At 40.1% G+C, this 16,956-nt stretch overlaps 1 long non-coding RNA gene across 1 annotated transcript; it reads right to left on the reverse strand.

Annotated features, from left to right (window-relative positions):
* Positions 1 to 11,790: 11,790 nt before the first annotated feature.
* LOC119500058 lies at positions 11,791 to 12,996 on the reverse strand. Its single transcript, XR_005209519.1, has 3 exons — positions 12,873 to 12,996; positions 12,080 to 12,221; positions 11,791 to 11,863 (listed from the first exon to the last, which is right to left on the reverse strand). It is a non-coding gene; the product is annotated as an uncharacterized LOC119500058 (long non-coding RNA).
* Positions 12,997 to 16,956: the final 3,960 nt, after the last annotated feature.

A 16,956-nucleotide genomic window follows, 5' to 3' on the forward strand; every position in this document is an offset into this window, starting at 1 on the left:
AAAAAACTGTAATTTTACCTCACCAAAGTCACACAATAGCACAGACAAACTAACAGATCGAGGCAGCAGTAGCTCAGTAACCTCCGTGTTCTGCGAGGTAACAGTTTTTTCGCTGGAGTCTGGTAGCTTTGGCAAGAGCATAGATGGATACAACGGCTTCCATGTCGGACGGGGCTGTCTGACGGCAAGGTAAAGCAGTGAAAATCGATATTGATTTTTTAGGTGGGCCTTTCTTTTAGGTGGCTTAAATAAGTTTTGCTGTCGTTCCCGTCCACAGCAGTACATTACTTTGGTTCCATGCGGTAACTCCTGTCTGTTTCTCCGAGCTGGGGGCGTGCCGACCGTCATCTCCTGTAGGTAATACACTGGCTATGGAGAAGTACCTCATACAACCCCACTTCAAAACACCCGAACTATCCCTTTAAGTTTCATATATAATCTCAGTTTAAGTCCGTTCACGTAGGGGGCAGCAGGGTGAGAGCGAGCAGCGGCAGATGTGAGAATAGGGTCATCACTGAATTCTCACATCAGCTGCCTGAATAATAGATTGTCAAATTAATCTTGAATGACTGTTTATCCCCCCAGTTTGACAGGCGACAAGTGAACGTCCGTACATATCTTTGAAGATGCGATTTGATACTTTACCGTACGTTCACAAGCTAATTCTACTCTGGCGATTTTCATCCGATGACCCAATCTACACCACCCTATAACTCCTTATGTCATTGCAGTTGATGAAGGCTGAACCGTTCTCACGCTGCTCTGATTCCCCTGTAGCTGTGATATGGCTGTGAAAAGCATTAGGCCCAATCCCAACTCAACTTGGTTACAATAGTCATCACTGTATTGGAATGTATTGGACCGTAATAAATGAATCAGTGTCTGTCTGACTGGAAGGAAGGAACGAATCAAGACATAATGTAATATCAATGGCACTTTGGTGGAGGCGAACGACTGAATTAATGGATGAAAGGAGACAAGAGGAAGGGAGAAAAGAAAGGGACATTACCGCATGTTGTAGACTTATATTATGGACGGACTAGCTAAATGAATCAATGAATCAATGTGGTTACTGCCTCTACACTTAGTCTCATTTACACTTGTGTCTTACTGTACAACCTAAAGTGCACAATAAGTAAAGTTGCAGTCTGGCTCTCTGTGCCTGCCAGCCAGCCTCTCCCCACTGAGACTCTAAAAAGTACACTGGTCATCAGTGCTCTCTATCTTTTTGTCTCCGGGGTTTGGTGCTATCTAGGTCAACCAACGGAGCGCTGAGTCATGAATTCAGGAAGTAAACAACTCGATGGGGAGAGGAGACCAGCTTGTTGATACATAATTTCAAATCATGTGCATTATGTATTCTTTTTGATCTGGCTTTGATGTGTGAATAAACTCTTTCGCTAAAGTCCTGGCTAAAAAAAATTTAAAAAAATCATTGCATTCTATTAAGTTATGTTTGTCTCGCAGCTCTCATATTTTGCATTATTGAACTTGACTGCAATGTGTTTCTTTATTTTCTGTTTTTTGGCTCTTTTCTCTAATCACAGTACAGTTTGTATCTGTTCTCATTGTGTCAGAATAAACAGAGTGATAAAAAAAGTAGTGGCGGAAGAACAGAAGGTACAGACGTGCTACATGATCTCTGGGTACATTTAACTATATTAAAACCAATGACCAATGAGTCATCAATGCCCAAAGACTGTACAGTATATTAGAAGTGGCCATCGATTTTGGCCACCAGAAGTGATATGAGAGGGTGGAGCTAAGTACAACTGAATGCTGAATAAGACACTTCTCGGCAAAAGGTTATAATTAACTTTCATGAACTGAAAACACACTGTGAAAGGATTAAAGTTGTACTCCCAGACCGGAAAATGCCATGGTAGCGACCTGTCAATCACAAGGTAACCACGCCTTAAAGCATACCCTGCTTTATGGTCTATTTGACTCTAAATGGGACCATAATTTACTAAATGAACATCATGCTATATTGAAGAAGACTTAGAACTAGCGATTGAGACCACAAACTCATGTTTACAGTGTTTACTGAGGTAATAACTCAAGTGAGAAGTAGGGTCATTTTCTCATAGACTTCTATACAATCACACTTCTTTTTGCAACCAGAGGAGTCGCCCCCTGCTGGCAATTAGAAAGAATGCAAGTTGAATGCACTTCAGCATTGGCTTCACTTTTCAGACCCAGAGGTTGCCCACTGTCAATGTCTTACTTAGTTTCTGTATCTTGGAGTTCACATGGTGCACCTTGCAAAAAGAAAAAAAAGAAAAATAATCATTACAAACGTCTCCTCTCTCCGTCAAGGTCATTCCAAAAAGTGAAAACAGGAATAGAGGGATCAGAGAGGGCAGGAAGCCAAGAGCTATCCTTAGAAAAACCAAGACCTTCAATTACGTTCTCCATGACCTCATGGCTTCAAGCAGGTCGAGGCTCTGGGCTCATAAAGTGCTGGTTAAAGGCAAGAACAGGTTGTCCACAGACCGAGCACTCATTGAAATCAGCATTCTCGAAAGGTCAATTTCCTGATGCGTGGCACAAGAAGCATTATTTCTAATCTCATGGTATACCATACGCTAAACTCTTAGTGAAAGTTCTGGCATCGATTATTATTACACAGCTGTGTTGAATACTCAATTCTGATTGGTCAATCACGGCGATCTACGGTCTGTTATTTCTTTAGAAGACCGCTGCTATGGGCGCAATTCTGATCTCAGACTCTAGAGGACCATTTTTGTGTGAAATTTTGATTTCTTAAGTAAGTAGCCGTGTAATAAGCGGGATAATATACAGCGAGCCGGTCATTGTTGATGCGAAACAATGACTGGCTCGCTGTACATTTTCCCTTACTTATGTACTAGCTTTAATTTTTCAATTCAAATAGCTCTAGGAACATGTGTTACAAATACATAGAGAAACACAATGAATTACCATTTTATTTCAAATAATGAATTTCAATAAATGTATCTGCGTAGTCAGAAAATGTTCATACTGAACAAAATGTTAACTGCGAAACATATTGGATTTGTTTTCCAGACAACTTCCACTCTCAAAGCACTTGGGCAAGTTAGGTAAAGATCATTGTGTATAAATATTAAAAAACTTAACGGTGACTGGCAGCATGTTTACTTTATTAACATTTACCCTAAAACCACAATCTTTCTCTACACACTGTATACTACCAGGCAATAATTAAGCTCCAATTAAATGTTTAAATGCTGATTATATTGCATAAATTAACTCTGGTTAACTCTGACACAACATTTTAAGATTCATGGTTTTCATGAGCGCTAACCTTCTTGAAGTCTGACTTTGAAGAACGAGTGCTCAAGGGTCACACCGGGGCACCGGGACCAGGACCTCATGGTCTATTATTGATTCGAGGCTGCAGCCCTCCATGAGGTCAAGGCTCGCCTGGAGCCTGGAGCTTAACAGCCGGGTAGGCGGATATGGCAGGGATCCACTGGGCTGATGGTTGGATGGTCACAGGACTGTTTTGGGTTTATTTTTTACAGTGTGTTAGCTTTACTCTCAGCTGGAAACTAAGTTATTTGAGATGGCCAGCTGGGGGAGGGCTATGTGGTCATTTTCGCAGTTATGCTAAGCAAACAGCATCTTTTTGGCCTTACTTCTGCCCTGTTCTGTGGTATTAAAATGATAAAATGTAAATATTTAAGCTTGATAAGTATGTTCTAGTTTTGGGGGCTATAAAGAGAGAGGACATGATTAAAATGTAAGACCATATACAGTTCATATGTGAGTAAAAACTGCCAGAATTCACAATAATGTATTTGGTTCTCAGTTGTGCCTGGACACTGGTGAGCAGTGTGAAGCCTTCACACTGTACTGCAGCCATACAAGGAGATCCATTCGTGGCCACTGGTCATGGTCTGGGGGTCACCTTTGTGTTGAAAAATTCTGGAGGGAAAAACAGAGCTGCGCAAATTGAGCTGCAACAATTAGTCAACTAATCAATTAGTCGGTCGACAGAATAATAAACGGCAACTATAATGAAAGTTGAAAGTGATTTTTCATGCAGAGATGGCAGAAAATGTTGTCTTCAGCCTCTCGAATGTGGAGATTTCCTGCTTTCCTCTATTTTATACTATATTAAACTGAATATCTTTGGGTTCTGGACTGACAAAACAAGACATTTAAAGACATCGCCTTGTACTGTGTGGACCAGGGATTAATATTTTATACTATTTTCTGACATTTTAGACCTAACAAATAATAGATTAATCCAAAAAATAATTGGCAGATCGATCAATTATGAAAACAATCACCAATTGTAGCCCTGTTGTTCAATCCTTCTCAGGTGGGAGCAAGAATTTTTGGAGGTTGAATAGTTGAAGTCATTTTGCAATAAGTAAACGGCCACATGTTTAATCCTCACTGTACAGTATAGTCATGCAGTATGTAGATTAACCAACCTCCATCTAATATACAATATAGTAAATATACATATCAACACTAGAGATAATATCTATAGTATACACACTATAAATAATATATTAGAATACTCTATAAATATACTACTAAAACTAGCTTAGAAAATATAAAATATGAACATAGAATAACAATAACATACTATATACAATAGCAAAGTGTGCAATGACATACTATATACAGTATTAGAAATGTGTGCACGTTACATTTTTCTTTAAAAATAAAAAATGAAGTGAGGCAGTAAGCAAATTCCACATGTGCAAGATTATAATAGGACTGAAACCGAATGGAGTGTGATTGTGACAGAAACTATAAAGCTGAGAGTTCTCTGTTAGACAGAGGTGAGGTGTTGCAGGGAGTTATTGCTTTGGGAGAAGACGAAAACGCACACCGGGAGCTGCTGCAGCAGGCTGCCACCTAGCACGGCACCATCTTGGATATAAAGACTAATAGCAAGAATTATCACTATGGTGTACTGCAGTTATTCATGTCATCACTAGAAATGAAGGAAATTTGATCTGAATGCTTGAAAGAGAGAGGGTTCAGACAGCCAAAAAGTCCCCCTTGTGTTGTCTTGAGTGATCTACAGAGCTTGTTTACAGTAAATCTCACACATGGAGAGCAGAGAGAGCCCCTGAGCTTTTGACCCACAGGCCAGTTGAAAGAGAGGAGGGAAAAAAGATTGAGCGGTTTCAGAAAAATGGAGGGGAGAAGGTTAAGAGGGGTCCATCAGTGAGCTAGAGGTCTATTATCTGCAGATGTAGCCATTATATTATCACCGGGAGACAACAGTAAATTGCTGCTGCAACACCACTCCACCCTCAGGAAGAACATTTGAATGTTTCAGATAACAGAAAACATAAGGAAAGATCTGGCAACCAGTTTTTTCAGTTTTTTTGCTACAATTGTCCCATTCAGTTACAAGTCACATCTCAAGTGTAAATGAAAGGGTTAAGAGTTTGATTTCCCATGGGACCACCCATACTGGAACAAATCAATCTCAGCACTGGAGTTGCGGATAAGCAAAGAATGGCCTTCAAATGTTATAAATTAGACCGAAGACTCTTAACAGTCTTTATGGTTGTGGTCGTGTCTTTATGTCCTTGGAGTTTATAGGCTCTGACTTCAGGGAGAATAGAGGGCTCACTGATAGAGAGAAAATCAAGAGGAGGGGAGAGAAAACGGGGGAAAGAGATATGGACAAAAATAAATGGCAACAGGGGGTTCAAAAGGTGGCCCAGGTCTGGTTAGAGTAAAAGAAGGAGAGAGCTGATGAAGAGCAGAGATAGAGGGAGGTCAGAGGGGGTTGACAAGGGTTGAAGAAGTGGTTAATAAGTGAGTGTGGTCAAGAGAGGTGGTGGGGGCTGCGGATGCTGGAGGCATGACGTCTGGTGGCCTGCGGTCCTTTACATATGCGCCTCATAACAGGGGCTTTAAATCAGCAGGAAACACCAACACACACAAAGTGTCACATAGAAAATGTCAATAACAAAAGCTCAGGTGGGACATTCCTTTTCTTTTTTTACCATCACACCTCTCTTTCACCCCTTTCGCTGGTTTTCTGTTGCTCTACGTCAAATTCCTTGTATGTGTACACGTATCTGGCCAATAATTGATTCTTGCTTGATCTCTATAACTGTTTCTGAGATGACAGCTCATTAGCAGGGTTACACATGATTTCAAAATACTCTGTGACAGACACAAACAACATCAATGACTCAATACTGTGTTAACTCGCTCTAATTACACCCATGAATTACTGATGGAAGATGATTTAATTCCACACTGTATTTTCATGTTTCCATACATAGAGAGCATATTTTTTTTTTTTTTTTTACAAAACCAGTTCAAATTAGATTAATATGTTTATTGTCATATCATATGACATACAAATCAACCAATTATGTTGCCCATCTCTTATATGATAGAGATTTCTCCATCTGTCAATCAAATGTGAAATCAAATATAAAATCTGTCAAAGTTAACGTGATAATAACACGGTAACGCAAATTAGTTTTACTGCCACTAATTTCTTTAAATCATTAACATAACTTGAGATTTTTAGGTTGTAGCGGGCTCAGATTTTGGTACAAACCAGGTCACACTAGCTTGTCTTGAAGGAGGTTAAATAACGCTCCAATCTTGCAATAAATTTTGGCGAGGAAAAAACAGCATGGCAATTTTCAAAGGGGTCTTTTGACCTCTGACCTCTAGATATGTGAATGAATGGGTACCCATGAGTCTCCCCTTTACAGACATGCACACTTTATGATAATCACATGCAGTTTTGGACTCACTGACAGCTGTTGTTGCCTGTTGGGCTTGAATTTGCCATGTTATGATTTGAGCATATTTTTTTCATGCTAAACGCAGTACCTTTGAGGGTTTCTGGACAATATCTGCCATTGTTTTGTGTCGTTAATTGATTACCATTAATATATATACACATACATTTGCATAAAGCAAGCATATTTTCCCACTGCCATGTTGATAAGAGTATTAAATACTTGACAAATCTCCCTTTAAATTACATTTTGAACAGATTAATGATTAATTTGCAATTAATCGCGATTAACTACGGACAATCATGCTGACTTGATTCTGAAAATAAGCTACTGTTTTAGGCTGTGGCCACTCACAGATAAGCACAGCAGTCATTTCACTAATTGAATTCTAACTGGATTCTAGGGTGAGACTACAAATTCACCCAGTTTGCCACGAAACAATTGAGGACCTCCCAGTCTGAACAAGCACGGACTAAAGTGTGTCTTTTTAATGATGTAATACTGAGGTCACTGAGGTGACTCCATCTTAGCTGCAGCTATTTAAGACAGTCAATTACTCCAACTGGTGCAGTTCAGCGTTCAGGTCCATAAAGTCCATTCACATGGAGGTGTGAGTAAGCTGTTGTGCTAACTAGCTCAAACACTTGAGGCTTTTTAGAGGTTTTCTCGGCTCCTTCGTGTCCCTCTGGTCTCGTTTCCCAGAGTACTCATAGCCTGGAGCTAAACTGGAAATGCAAGAAGCTTTGAACTAATTAACAAAATTGACATTCAAGACTCAGGAAAAACATCCGAGAATAAAACTATAGTGCAGAAATGTCACTTTGACTGTAATTGGCACTGGCACAACATAATTGGGCCTAATCTGGTTAAAATAAAACATAGTACACTTGTGTCGTCTTGTCTGTTTCGATGTCCGAAAGGGTGTTTTTTCCCCATAAAAGAAAAACATCTCATTATTAATTGCTGAAAAAGGAGAAATGTGGTACTTTAATGATGCTCCAAGGGAATGTTTTCTGTTCTGCAATCTCTCCGTGCAGTGCTAAACATTAGCACCAGGGTGGGTGTTTGCTGACATGGGGTATAAACCCAGGTCATGTGGTTTGAGGGCACTCTTAAACAGTCCTCTAAACTGCAGCCTTATAATTGTAAGAATGTGATAGAAATGAAAACTAAAGCTTTCACACAGTGTAGGACACAGAATGAGTTGTCACAGTAATGACACGTAATCAGACAGTTTCATTTTGAGGTCTTTGAAAAGGACAAAATGAATACATTTTAAACTCTGCCTCAGAAGTCATAGGTCACAGCTTGTCCAATAAACAGAATCTGCCTTGAAACACAAACACAATTTAAGGCTGAGCTGACACCTCTCTAAATAGGAAAGAAATGGCATTTCACAGCTTGCCACAGTAATTTAATTGGTTTACCTAAGAGTGCTAAAAGTGGTAGCCAGCCGACCAGCCTGCAGAGAGGATTTGGAAAGACTCTGCTAGGTTATATATGAGCACAGCGTCTCAGAGCTGTCCCATTGTACTATGAGACAGACACAGACAGCTGGAATAGAAAGATAACATCATATATAGCATAATAATGGAATATAAGATTAATCAGGGGCGTTATACTGTGTCAGACTGCAGGGTGAAAAAACGTGTCCTCTGGAGAAGGGACTCTAATTTGGACCCAGACTATGTAAAAGAACGGTTTTATGAAAATAACTGGTCTTGCCATAAGTTCACATTTAAACACAAATACACACTAGCGGGAACTGAGGCACACACTTTTCCAGTTGAGACATGTTTTTATCTTTTTATCTTTTCTCTAGAAATGGGCTCACATGCACCTCAGCACTTGCGTACATGCACAAAAGCACCGGAGCAGAGACATTGTGCTGCCCTGCAGGTCAGACAGACAGAATCTGTAATTATCGCAGTGGAATACTCTGACTTTTGCATTGAACCTTCACACAAGAATCCAGACCGTCTTATGTAATGGCTAGAAATGTGTTGAAAGCGCTAATTAAACTAGCTTCTGAGTGTCACATGCATGTAGCTCACCTATTAGTCTCCTGACTAGGTTTATTGCATAATTACTACACTGCAGTATTTATCCTCCACTTATAAAGAGGCAAATGAGATGCCACGCTGAGGAACAACATGACTTCTGCTCCGTGGTTTGGTCTTCATTCTGCCTCATCTTTAGAAAATGCTCACCATCTGCATCATGCAGTGCCTGTATTTTTCCAAACATCGAGACAATTATATGGTTGTCACAGCTTTGTCCTTTTCAGTCATGTATGTCACCTTTTAAAAGGATTTGCAGGATTTAGATAATAACTTGTTATCCATATTTGCCAGTATAACCAGGATTAAAGCAGCATTAAAGCACAAAATTGGGAACAACTGCTCAGTTCATTCACAGACTTTGTATAACAACAAGACTAACACACACACACAGATACAAAGTAGTTGCCGGTCTCTGGCTCCTCATTAAGCTGTAGCTCTGTGGGTATGCTGCGCTGGGCACGTAATACACTGATTATTCTCTGCTGCGACTGAAAGGTTGTTTTCTGACATAGCCGCCATACTTCTCATGACAACAACAATAACACCGGAGCAAGAAAGAATGATCACCATTGCGTTCCTGTATCTGTGCTGGAAGTGATTTTGACAGTGCTTTGAGCTAAATGCTAATGCTAGAATGACAACGGTCGTGTCTAGAAGGTATACACACAAATTGCAAAACTCTCGCAAGATGGTTAAGATTAGGCATTGACCTCGAATGGTTAAGGTTAGGCATTGACCTCAAATGGTTAAGGTTAGGCATTGACCTTGGATGGTTAAGGTTAGGCATTAATCTCGAATAGTGAAGGTTAGGCATTGACCTTGAATAGTTAACGTTGGGCTTTGACCTCGAATAGTTAAGGATAGGCACTGACCTTGAATAGTTAAGGTTAGGTATTGATCTTGAATAATTAAGGTTAGGCATTGATCTCAAATGGTCAAGGTTAGGATAGGTTGTCAGGCAGACAAAACCAATGGCACTATGCTCACAATGACAATTGTTCGACCAGTTAAAATTTTGAGCTGATGATGACGCTAGATGAAATGTTAAAGGAACAGTGTGTAGGATTTGGCGGTATTTAGCGGTGAGGTTGCAGATTACAATTTCTCTCGCGTGCCAAAAGGGTAGGATTTCTACGATGGCCGACACAAAAATGCAAATGGCCCTCCCTAGAGGCAGTTGTTTTTGGAGCAGAGCCAGTGTGTATAGTGTGTGTGTACGTGGGAAGTGAGTGGTGAAGCAAGAGAGAGAGAAAGCGGTGGCAATGGGCGTGAGTAACGTTATGGACTCCATCCCAAGCAGGAAAGGTTAACAGTGTTTGGTTTGTCCGTTCTGGGCTACTGTTGAAACATGGCGGTGCAACATGGCGGACTCCATGAAGAGGACCCGCTCCCTATGTAGATATAAAGAGCTCATTCTAAGGTAACAAAAACAGAACAAGTCCTATTTTCAGGTGATTATACACTTAAAAAAACATACTTTTTAATCTTATATTTCATTTCTGCCAATAAATCCCCTAAGTGTTACACACTGTTCCTTTAAGGGATCACCAACGTTATTACAATTCACCCAGAGGGGGGGGGGGCAAATTTGAGTACCAAATTTCATGGCAATCCATCAACTCAAAACCACAAATGTGGACCACATGGTGGCGCTAACAGAAAAGTCAGGGGATCACCAAAGTCAGTAGGATTCATCCTCTGGGGCACCATCAATGTCTACACAAAATGTCTTGGAAATCTGATAATGTTGAGATATTAAATTGTGGACCAAACTGGTGGACCGATCAACCAACAGAACAACATTGCCATCCCTTAAGTCACGGCACTAGCATGGCTAAATATCATGTTTTTCATTTCATCATTGATCATCTTTATTAATTCAACTAAGTTTGTAGGAGACACATTAAGGGGGTTTGACTTTGTTCTTCCAGTGCATGTTGAAGGGTTGCAAACAGTTCATTAGTTTGAAACACTGCTAGGGCGTTTGTGCCATTAGGGAGTTGAAGAACTTAATTCTGTTCTGGTAGAAATATGATCCATCATCTCCTACAAGATCTTGTCCTTTGAATTAGCTCAAAGTGAGACTGAGATGAAGGAAGCTGATTAAAACCACTCTGGTGGAAATACTATCCTTCATACACTTCAAAAGTTTGTATTTCTAATTAGCCAGATGATAAAAAAAAAGTTGGGCATCTATCATTCTGGCACGTGTTGCCACCACTGTCTAACGATATGGGGTTTTTAAATACACTAAAAAATATAGGTTTTACTACACATAATGTCCTTGACCTCTAATGCACTTCTTAGTTAGTTTAGAATCAATTGCCGGGGATTAAAGCTGCTATAAGCTATATCTTTATACTGACAATGGATCAAATTACTATGTGTATGTGAGCGTTTTAGCATCTTTCAGCTCACTGTTTTGGTTTTCTGTCTCTTAACATTACTATTTTTGTTCAGTCTCACCGCTCACACTGTGGAAGGGTTAAAGTTGGTCTATTTGACTCTAACTGGGACCATAATTTACTAAATGAACATCATGCTGTATTGAAGAAGACTTGAAACTAGTGATTGAGACCATAAACTCATGTTTACAATGTTTATTGAGGTAATAAATCAAGTGAGAAGTAGGGTCATTTTCTCATAGACTTTTATACAATCAGACAAATTGCAAGTTTAAGGCACTTCTGAATTGGCTTCACTTCTCAGACCCAGAGTTGCCCACTGGTGGAGACCAAAATCAGAGCTAAAAAGAGAGTGAATATTAGATTTACATTCACTAGGGAGCCAGAAACACAAATAAATGTTGCTGCATATCAGCAGGATGTGTAAATAAGCAACTGTTAAAAGGCAATTTTATGTCATTGTTGTGTTCAAAGCTTGTTTCCGCTGCCCCTCAAGTGGCCAAAAAGTTAATGGAGTTTTAAGTTTTAAAGATAAGGACATACCAGGGATTGTAGGCCTTCTGGTGGCGGTTTCCAGCATGGTGAGGTAGAAGATGCTTTCTGAAGTCATGGTGTTCCACATCAACAACTTTAATTTCACACATGGACCCTGAGAAGAAGAAGAGTTAGTATCAAAGGCAATGGGGCAATGAGTTGAGCTCGGTAATTTCACTTTCACTGATTAAATAAAATAACCTGCATGTTCCTCAAATACAAAATAGACCATTTGAGCCTGTATATGCAAGACACTAGTAATCCATAAAATAACAGCAGTCTGAGATATACACAATAAATTCAGTCTGTAAGTGTCCACAAGAATACTTACTTTGCACACTTTGTTGCAGCCACACAGTTAAACAGCAGAGTTTGCCAGCAGAGCAGCTCTGGTGAATGGAAACACACCGTAGGAGTATCCTGGACGGATTCAGTGAATGCGAATATGAGACTTTTTGAACATGACATCATCCCTGTACAAAGAAACAGAGGTTAGATCGTTTTAACAGCAAAGATACAGCGCTGGAAATCATTATGGTCACCTTTAAAGTTGAAGATAAACATTTCACAACTGAAAATAGATGTAACTGTGTGGCAATATAAATGATTGCAGCAACAGAGAACAGGATTTAGGTGCGATAAGACATGCAATTTGGCCTCAGAACCATACTGAGATGGACAATCATCTAAATGGAAAAAGATGAAACGTTCTTTTTTGTTATTGCTCTGCATGCTTCTTATTACAATAACCATTTTCATTTTGGATTCTCTTTTGGGGTGACTGAATTACTCTGCTCTATGCTACGCCCTGTTTAATAAGCCAATAAATAAATAAAGAGAGATTATTTAATATACAAGATATGGCCTAATTATTGACAACAATAAATATATAATGTATCAGATCTTTGACAGATGTACAGGTAGTTCTGCAAGTGAGAAGGTGAGGTAAGGACCAAATAGAGTTCTCATTAAAACAGCTCCCTCTGCCTTAATAGCTCACGTTATTCTCTGTCTTGAGGAGAATATTATGTATTCTGAATGATGACAGTTCAACAGTAGCATAATGCGTTACTGCCATTAGACTTTGCCTTATATCTCCGTGCCCCTTCTAATCCACCCAGTACCTCATTCCTTCTCCTTTCTGCTGCACATCTTTCACTACAGTAAAGACTGCATGTGTGTGTGTTGTTGTCGTTGTGTCTCAGCCCGTCTCCAGATGTCAGGGGGCAGGAGGGCTGCAGATGGTCGTCATTCCCCTCTGACAGCGACAGGAAGAGAGAGAGAGAGAGAGACTGAGAGAGAAGCAGAGAAAGAGAGAGAGAGAAAAAGATAAATGGAGCATGTGAGGAACAGAAGGGTAAACAGAGAGAGCGAAAGCGATAAAAGACAGTAAAGAGGCTTCTATCGTCCCAACAGTAGCGATATTACAACAGTAACATCCACTCTGCTTGAGGGGACGTTCTGTACGAGGAAACTGATGGACTGAAAACACATCAGAAAGTTGTTCTTTACACTTGCAACCCTGCTTTGGTTAAGTTGCACAGGCAAAACTTACATTTCTATTTCTGCTGAAGTCACACGTTAATTCATTATTTAAACATTTTCACTTTTCAAGATGATTCCTTTGGAAAAACAATGCAAACAACGTAATAAATTCAATGAAAAAGAATGTCTGAATGCAAAGTATTTGACAGATAAGGATGTTTTTTTCCACACAGTGAGTGTGTGGTATTTGGCTTTTCATTGTAAAGATGGCAGGCCATCAAAAGGAGATTCTTCAGCAGAAAATCGGATTCTTAACCCTATATGACCCATACAGTATTCAATATTTCCCTATGAAGAAAAGATTAGATAAGGGTGATGTTGCCTTTTCTTCCCCAAGGACAATTTACAGAATTTGTACTATCTATCTTTAAAATGATGCATCTACAGGTAAGTGTATGTGATGATCCTGTATATGTGCATATGGATCTTTTCAAATAGGAGAAATGTCCTTGAGCACAGATGAAGAACGGCAAATATATAAAAAAAAAGTTCTCTGAAACCGGCAGAAATCTTTAATGAATGTGTAAATTGCCGCACAGAGTATTCTTTGATGTGAATGCAGGCATTTGGAAGGGAGGAGGCGCTGAGGAATGTTGGATTGGGCAGAAAGAGGAAAGAGAGTAATGGAAAGATGAAGAGAAGGTTAATGAGGAGTCTGACGCCCCGGGGGAAACTTTCCTTGGCTCCAGACATACGAATGCACACATACACACACACAAATGCACACACACCTAAACACCATGGTGAAACCATAGTAAACGCTGTTAACCTGTGGCTGAGCTTATCAACAGGCCGACAACACAGGAAGGCTGCCTCATTAACACACTTAAATATACTCACAACACAGTAACAGGACAAAAGGCACTTTTGTGAAATGAGAATGGTAAATAGACTTGCATTTATATAGCGCTTTTCTAGTCTTCCGACCACTCAAAGCGCTTTACACAACATGTCAACAAGCATACAAAAAAAACATGACAAAGGCAATGGCCCAAAGCCCGCTGCTTGGATGAAACCTCATAAATAAAGAAGAGGTTATACTTCCAAGTGCTGTTGGTTTGGCTTACAGCAGTTATTTGGTGCTCTTGGACCCAATGGGATGTTTGGTTGTGATTGACGACAATTTATTTTTACTGTAAACTCCAAGAAAATGATGTGTGTGAAAATACCCTCTAAAGCGGATACAGTAGAAAACACGGCTGTCAAATTGTACTGTGGGAAATAAAGATGTCACTCGCTGGAAATAAAGATGCATGATGTGAAGTGCTGGGTTAGGCAACTTTGGAGAAACCAGCAAGAGTACGCTTTGAAAGTATCCAACCGAAAACATTCCAGCCCTCCATTAAGGCCTCCCTCCAAAGCCACTTCCCCAAAGTACACGAATCGGCACTGCCTGACTGCTGCTGGGGGACAGGTCAACGAGAGTGTTGGGGAGAGGAGCACATCGCAGCGCATCGCAGCGCATCGCAGCGCATCGCAGCGCATCGCATCGCTAACCGTATCCAACTACCTCAATGATTGCACGGGCAGAGTGCGCACAGGTAGGCAGGTAGGTAGGCCATCCAATCATTTCATGCAGGTTGAATGAAATGATTGGATGGGCTTGTTACAGTCCTTCGACAGCCACAGATACCTTTTTTTTTGTAAGTATATATACCTCAATACTTTGTTGAGTATTAGGATTTATTGATTGCTGGCGGGATGTCAAGATAACTTCAACAAATATAACAAAAATGCTTCCAAAATAAATTGCCTAGCTTTAAGTGTTTTTCTACTGTTCTTAATGGTGTTGTGTTTCTGTATTTGCAGCATGTTTCTTAATGCTGCGTATGTGGTGTGAAATTGGGGATTACGTTTCTTAATTTGCTTGTTTCATTCATTTGTTGTATTTTTTGTAAAAGTGTATTTTGTATTTATAAGAAAATGAAAGCATGCTAACACTAAACTAAGATGGTGAACATGGTAAAAAAAAAAAAAAAAATACCTGCTAAACATCAGCATGCTATTATTTTCACTGTACGAATGTTAGCATACTGACATTAGCATTTAGTACCGCCTATCAAAGCCGCTAGCATAGGCTCTAATGGGACTAGTACACAAACCAACAATCGGACAATCACACCCACTTCATGCCATGATTGGCCATCTATGCATCATATCCTCATACAACGGTTCGTATGATATCTTACAAAAAGTTGTCCAGCAACACGTGTCAATTTCCGTTCGTTACATGCATAGTCTTTTTTAAATAAACTTCCGTCTTCACAGGAAACAACTTGGTTAGGTTTAGACAACAAAACTACTTGGTTAGGTTTAGTAATAGATCGCGATTTGGGTTAAAATAACTTCGGAAGTGCCGTTACTTAAGTACGCAAGTTACATGACAAATAAATCAACGTGGACTTCTGGTTTCACACGGGGTATGAACGGCGGTCTTCTGGGTGAAAGTCCAGTGTTTTTTGACCAACCCATAGAACCCAACCCTATCTGTCTAAAAATGTCCTCCATTGTCCCCATATTTAAACCATTATTGCATCTCGTCCATACGCCTTTTTTGCAGTATGGCCAGTCAGAACAACTACAAACACTTTTGCTATGCCTTGACGTGATCGGACAGCGTGTCACTGGTCTTTTTGAGCAAAACTCAGCCCTTAGTCTTCTTTCCATTTGCTTGTGTTTTCTTACGTAAGCCGCAGTGCCTTGAGTTCTCTCTAATCATTGTCAGTATGGGTGGCAACCTTTTAAAGAACGATCTGAAGAAAAAGAGTGTGGATCTGTTCAACAAATGAGCAGCACGTCCAGATTCATTCGTATTTGTGTGGACATGGTGTTACTCAGAATCCTGCCCCACAGCCTCTCCTAAGTGCCCTCATTCCATACCTGACAGTGTTTTTGTCAGACATCTCACAGTAGTAATATAACAAAGAGCATATCTGAAGAAGTCGAGACGGAGAATCATTGCTTTGTAGTTCAACCTTGCAAAATGAATTATTCATCAGCTCTGTTTAAACATCCCGCCTGCAGTCGCAGGATCTTTGATCATCACTGATTGTCTCTACCTTTGTGTCCTCAGCTCTTCCCCGTGAGCTAAATAATAAAGACTTCACTCCCCAAGCTGCATTCGAAAGAAGAGTGTGAAGCATCAGATGTCAGTGAGCGCAGTGGGTTTGTGTATGTGTGTGTTTTGGTGGAGGGCATGCTCTGTAATCTTTGACCAGCTGTAGTGAGTGTTTCAGCATTGTGGTGTGAAGTCATCGTTGCCACACACACAGAAATAAAATCATTCACGCCGCACAGTATGACCTACTCGCCAAAACAGGAAGCAAACAGACCCACAGAGTAAATATAGAGATTGATGAGGTGTAGAAATTGTAATGCAAACTATATAAAACCAAACCATCCAAACCAGTGGCTATTTTTTGGTGCTGAGGCACACTTCCACACAAAATTCCACAGCTGAAGGCACAAATAAATATATTCCTGATCGAGAACCAGAATATTCAGTGTGCTTGGCCTAGCTGGGAGAAAAAAAAAAAAGCACTGAAAATGTGTTTGTTGGATATTTATTTTAGCAAAAATCCCAAGGGACAGCTGAGCATGCACAACTGGCACGCCAACAGTGAATCGCTGATGTAGAGAAAACACTTAAATTCAATTTGAGTT

Source organism: Sebastes umbrosus, chromosome 13, assembly GCF_015220745.1.
Source record: "Sebastes umbrosus isolate fSebUmb1 chromosome 13, fSebUmb1.pri, whole genome shotgun sequence".
Classification (NCBI taxonomy): Eukaryota; Metazoa; Chordata; class Actinopteri; order Perciformes; family Sebastidae; genus Sebastes; species Sebastes umbrosus.